General features: G+C 35.6%; 1 pseudogene; it reads right to left on the bottom strand.

The window, feature by feature from the left end:
* Nucleotides 1-317: 317 nt before the first annotated feature.
* On the bottom strand, nucleotides 318-6704 carry LOC110731071 (annotated as a pseudogene).

Genomic DNA, 6704 nt, shown 5'->3' with positions numbered 1-6704 from the left:
CTCACTCTCTTCTGAGTCCCAGCCCATCTCTTGGCCCGCCATCTTTCTTTTTTAGCTTGCCCATTCTCATTCTCTCGACCACTCTCTCTCCCTTGCCCCCTTTCTCTTTACCGGCCCTTCTTTCTTCTGCCCTCCTCTCTCTCACTCCTCCCCCCTCTCTCCCATTTCCCCTCTTTTTCTATCCTTCTCCTTTTCCCAATCCCCCTCATATCATATATAACAATTCAACAACAGCAGCAATTTAAAGCATCAAGCTAACAACTAAGTGCTAAGACTGCTAACAAGATAGGTGTAAGCTCTTGTGACTTAAACGAGAATTCTGCAAATCATCCAAAGTGAAAAAAGTTTATTTAAAAATCAGACAAGATAGTTTCAGCCACAAAAGATTGTAGCTACAGTAATAGAATACAAAATTATAAAGACATCAGTGTCATTTGGCATTTGAAAGGAAGGGATTTCTATAACTCAGAGAAGCTATAAATATATCGAATTGGAGTTACATGAGGAGGTTCTGTCTTTGGTTGCTGAGGTGGAGCCGGAGGTTCTGCCTTTGGTTGCTCAGGTTTTGTAACTTGGTGCCCCCTTTCAACCACCTAAGTATTCTCAATGCTACTGGGTCTCTGTCTCTCTGACAAAAGGCAAGAACAAATGGCCATCTTGAATTTTAGATTCCCGAGCCCTTTCTTTATTTTTCTTCTCTATTCCCTATCAGTTTAACATAACCAATGAACAAGTATCAAGCCAGATTTTGCAATTAGTCTTTGTTAACTTTATTATATCTGATATGAGTAAATTTTAAATCCCTTATTTCTACAATAAAATGCAGAGATTGCCTGACCTCAAAAGTTTCGAGTCTGGAAAAAACAACGAATAATGAATCTGAAAGAAATTCACTTACATTAGCTACAGTCTCCTTACAGCTATGAGCAAAGACCCTCTTACTTGCTGAAAACCAGCTTCCTTTCTTCCCCATTTTGCTAACATTACTATGTTCAACTTGCTGCACAACATAAGAAAATGAATCTCAGTCAGAAATTAGAACCATTATATATATTCCAGTTTGGGGCAGCCCTGAGTAATTGCTTGCATGCTGTCATTACCTATTTCAGGGCACATTTCAATTAATAAGACTTTCAAATTCGGACAGTTTTCAGCAATAGCAATTAAACTGTTATTGGTATTAGGACATTGGTTAAAGTCAACATATGGCTTTCATTCTAATAGCAAAAGGAATAAATACAAAATCAATCCAATAAATTAACAATAATTAATAAATTGAGAATATAAATCAAAAGCAATGCAAATTCATAAATACCAAAACAAAGAAAACAGAATAAACACCAAAAAATTAGAAAAACAGAAAAATTAAATCAATCCTGTAAATTACACCAATTAATTAAACTAAGAATATAAATCACATACGATGCTAATTCATAGAAATCAAAGCAATTAAAAAGGAGAGAAAACGAACTAAAGACAGGTAGTCAAAACAGGTATACATTTTACTTTCTAAAAGGAAAACTCGGAATTCTAACATAAAAATCATATAATTTCTCAAAAATAAGCAACCAAATGAATTAAAAAAAAAAAAAAAAAAAGAAAATGGAGCTTGCCGTTGCTACTTGCTAGTGACATTTCGGTCTGATAGTGCTCCTTCTCTCTTTCCCTTCTTTCTCTTTCCCTTCTTTCTCTTGCATCGTTACTGTCACATTTTCCCTATCTCCCTCTAACCCTTTTGTTCCCTCTAACTCTTCTATTGTGGTCTTGATAATTCAGTTCGTCCTACTTGCTCCCTCACTCTTCCTCACTCCTTTTTTCTATCGCTCCTCTCATTTGTCTTATATGGTCATGGTTATTAAGTTATTCTCTTTTTAATAATTTATATTTTTGTCATGTCATTGAAAAGATATTATGTTCTTTAACGGTCTCCTAAAAGAGCTTGAATTTTCATGACTCTTCTTAGCCTTGCATTCTTGAGGACCTTGATCTTTCTATATCATCTTAGCCATCACCTAGTAACCTTTTTTTTTCCCCTCTTCCTTATCCCCCTTTCATTCCTTCATTCTCTCCCTTTCCCCTTTCTCTTGCTTTTTATGCTTCTCTCTCCCCCCCTCCCCTCTCTCTCTATAATGGTTTTAACATTTTTAGTAATCGTAGTCTTATGTCCTCCCCCCCCCCCCCTCTCTCCCCCCTCAATGAAATGGAAACCCCTTTTATGTTATGTAAATTGAGCTGAATTCAAGTTAAATATTAAGAAATCAAAAGGGTACCAAATTCAATTATCTAAGCATGGTGACCACTTTTAGATCAAATTGCACAACTAAATTCAATTTGTTTCCCGTCTAAATGGAAATCCAATAGTACCCATCAACAAAATCTCAGTCTAATTGCATAAATAAACAATACCCAAATCCCACAATTCAAATTCACCAAATTCATAGAAATCAATAATGAGGACATTATCATTTCCATCAACCCCAGACCACTTCACACTTGGAATTCCACCTAAAACTACACAATATCACAGGAAAGAAAATTAAACATATAGCTGAGTAACAACATAAAAACACACAAATTCGAGTTGGAGATAATGGTGGCAATAACACTATACATGATTATAAATCGTTACGTACTTCCTCCTTGAAGAATGTCATATACCTTCGCCTTATACTGTAATTGTGGATGCTTCGTCTTAGTATTCTCTTGTAAAACATTATCAAATTCAATAAATATATGAATATATTCATTCATCTAAATTTGAAATTGAGCTAATCATCAAGGTTTTAACTACTTGAAAAGCAAAATTTAATGCTAGCTAATCAAATCAATAGCTACCAAGCTATTAAATTTGATGTGATCAGGGGATTGGAGGATTGGCAAACTTGGTGTTGCGATCAGGGCGACTGGAGGATTGACAAACTGGGTGTTGCGATCAGGGCATTTGGAGGATTGGTAAAATGAAAGCTGCTTGCATCGGTTTAACATAGAATACCCACCCTCACTCAAATTAAGACGAACATAGACAAGTAGGTGTTAGACTCCTAGTTTAAGACTAATACAAATACTTTTTGAGATTACTGTATAAAATAACATGAGTATTTAATCTAGCATGAGTATATCCAATTTCAAGGCTAGTATTAGAGATTTCGTATTAAGACAAATGCAGACATCTATGTTGATCATACAAACAATTCGTACAAATATGACAAAACTTAGAAAGCTAGAATCAATCATGAGGTAATTCGATTGGTTATGAAACATGCAACTCCATATCAAAAACCTATCTTGAATGCAGATTCTAGGGATACCCATTTAACATGTAATCAATCAATTGTAGTACAGTGTCACATGTTACAGAAGGGACTCGATACAAATCTGCACTTGCTGCACCCATTGAGGTTAAAGCTAGACCTCGAGATTCACTTGATTAAGCAGGATTCAAACTCTAATGTTACACAAGCTTCACAGGTGTCAAACTGGTTGGGTATCCATCATAAACATGCCAAGATTTTTACAGATTTGCATTGTATCTTATACCATGCCCACATAACTACATCAAAAAATCCAGTTACAGTAACCAATACACATCAATCACGGGGATAGCAACATAAATTCAAGACTCAAGTGTAACATATGATAGATCTACAACCAAACATCATATTTTCTAAAGCTTAGTCTTAATTAATAATTATATAAGCAGTTTGAAGTTGTAAATATATAATCCATTCAACAAATATTTGAGTCCCTAGTATAATCATCAAGTTACATTCTTCTCATCTAGCAGCTAGTCATTCAGATTAGGTGGCTGGGATGCTGTCATGATTAGTGTACAGGAACAATTCAAATAAAGAAACTTACTCACATGGGACATCTCCAACAAGCATCCAGTCACCATCCTTGTCCTCGTAGGTGAGAACGTATTCTGATCCATGCAGGAGATCCCTCAATTTTATTTCTATCATGTTTGATCCACATTGACCTGAAAGCATTTGAAATCCGATCAGATCTTCTTTATAATACCACGAGGCTTTAGAGACAATGAATGTTGTAAACAAACTAATTCATAGGCAATTTTAAATCGCAGTAGCAAAGCTATAAGGATCATTGTTACAAGTAACAGATAATAACCTAGTGCGAAGCAACTAAACATCTTCTCAAGGCCAGAGGAAAGTTCTTGATAAGTGGTATAAGTTCTGAGATCAACCTTCCTTAATTAGGGAGCACCATCCATGCTAACCTTGACAAAAAGCGGATAAGTGTTCTTCGAAGTGGTGGCCAACGTGTTTTTTTGGAATGATCTAAAGGAGGCCAACCAACAAAAACAAATCATTTTCATTTCAAAATAACTACATACTTAAGAATAAAATCCATCATTTTGATCTACAAAACTCGAGCTCTGGGACAAAATACTTCATTCTATTCTGACAAATTTATACAGGAATAGTTCATACAATTCTCACCCGGCCTTAATGAGAATTTGGGGCATTGGAGAACCCATGATTCCCAGACCAAGAAACCCAACACGACTTGAAAATTCATCTGCAATGATACACATTGATATTCAGAATTGGCTATAATTAATAAAATCATTATTCATCAACATGATTGAAAAGAATCCTAGTGAAATTACTCAGAACCGTCACAAGAACATTCACTGTATCGAAAAATTCTTATTCATTTCAAAATATTCAGAAACAAATGTCCAATTTTCATTTGACATATTTCGTCTCTCAGTCAATTTGTTGCTCATGCGTTTTCAGGTACCAAGATCTGAACAAGATATTATTTTAAAAAGAAAGCATTAAGCCTAGCATTTTTAGCTGCCTGAGATAAGAACTATGCCAATAACCAACATTTTTCAGAAAAGAGAGCAAAAGGCAAACACACGCAAGGAATAAATGTGTGGGTGTGGAGCTTCAACTTCAGCAGTGGAGCTTAGACAGTGGGAGTGGAGGCCAGGGAACCGGTCATGCTCTTTCGAGTATGAATCTCCGCGACAGAAGTTGTTCGACTTTCCTCCCAAGTCATTATCCGAATCACCCATCAGTCAGCTCGGTTAACTCATCCCAGTTTCAATTCTTGTACTACTTCTCCTCTCCACAATTTCGCGCAAATTTATGTGAAAATACAACTTTGATAGTGATTTTTCGACCAAATTCTATAAAATCTGTGAGATTAAGAGGTAAAATTATGCAATTTCTAGCTAAAAATACGTAATTGTACATAAATTGAGCTTGAACATTCTCGTAGAAGACGATCAAATTCTGGAAACAATCGCTACTATAAATTCAAAAATTCTACCTTTTTTTTTATCAAAATAACAGCTTAGCGAAGATTTTGTTCAATTAATTACCTTAACAAAAGGAAAATTTGATCGAAAATCAATTAGAGAAGAAGTTGGACTGTTCGATTCCTTGTGATGTTGTGAATCAACTGCTACTTTGAATTAAAACATCCAACTTCTCTCTCTATTCAGAATGTTGACAATTTCGAGCTAACAAAATTGAAAAACCCTAATTATGCGCTAATGATCAAAAACGAAATCAAAAAGCCCTAATTCTTCATAAATTACCCAAAAACAAGATCGAAACCGAGCTTTTTTTGTTAAAATTGCACAAATTCCAAGAGGAGGGAGAAGCAGTCTCATTTCTGGAAGCTTGTTCAACAATGGCGGATGTAGATGAAATAAAGCAAAATCAGGAGATGTGAGGATGAGGAGCAAAAGCAGGAAAAAGAGAAATGGGGGCAAGGGGCAAGGGGCAACTGGGCAGCAAAGCAAGAGGTAGACCATTAAAAACCAAAAAGACAAAACTAACCCAGGTGAAATTGGAAATTCAGCCAAGGAAGCAGAGGGCAAATGTGGTATTTCGCTGTTCATAAGGAACAGTAAATTTGCTATACAGTTTTGGTGCTTGGGACTTTTTATATAGGTTATTATATTAGTTATAGATTTTTAAAGTCATCTTTTATTATCTTCTTTTTGTTTTTTTCTACTCCCTCCGTTAAAATATTATCTGTAACTTTTGTCATTTCGAGATTATCAGGTTATGTGCAACTCTCTGTTTTTTTTTTTCTATTTTTAGTAAACAAAAACCCTAGAAATTACATATTTACCCTTACTTAAAAATTTTGATTTTCTTAATTTTACCCTTATCTTATTTTAATCACAATAACCTTTTTAATCTAATCTAAAATCATTAACCTAATTCTACCCTCCCCATTTACTCATCTCCTAGTCTACCCACCACCCATTAATCTCTTTCTTCAACCTCTCTTCATCACCTTCACCTTCACCCTCTTCATCTCTTTCACCTTCACAGTCGCGACCACCGCCCCTCCCACCACCATTCTCTCTCCTCCTTCACGACCACCGACCCTCCCACCACCATTCTCTCTCCTCCTTCAACGCCGATAGAAGGAACATTAGGAGGAATAAGCATCAAGAGAAATCTGCAAATGGCGTAAGCAAACAGAAGCACTAACAATGGCCACCAAAACGCCATTGATTACAACTTCACTGGAAATGGCAATTTGAAAGTGGAAACCTAAAGTAGAAAGAAGAAGAAGAAAATGATCATCGATTTTGGATCCTGAATCAGTTTGTTGTTCAGGAATAGTAGATGACAAACATGCTTAAGAGTAATCATCGTTTTTCGTTTTTTTTAGGTGATTTATGTTCGAAATTTCTGGGTTTTTTTTTTCGA

The sequence above is a fragment of the Chenopodium quinoa genome, unplaced genomic scaffold (assembly GCF_001683475.1).
Source record: "Chenopodium quinoa cultivar QQ74 unplaced genomic scaffold, ASM168347v1, whole genome shotgun sequence".
Taxonomy (NCBI): domain Eukaryota; kingdom Viridiplantae; phylum Streptophyta; class Magnoliopsida; order Caryophyllales; family Amaranthaceae; genus Chenopodium; species Chenopodium quinoa.
Note: the sequence above shows the minus strand (reverse complement) of the source record. Positions and strands in the feature narration are given on the sequence as shown.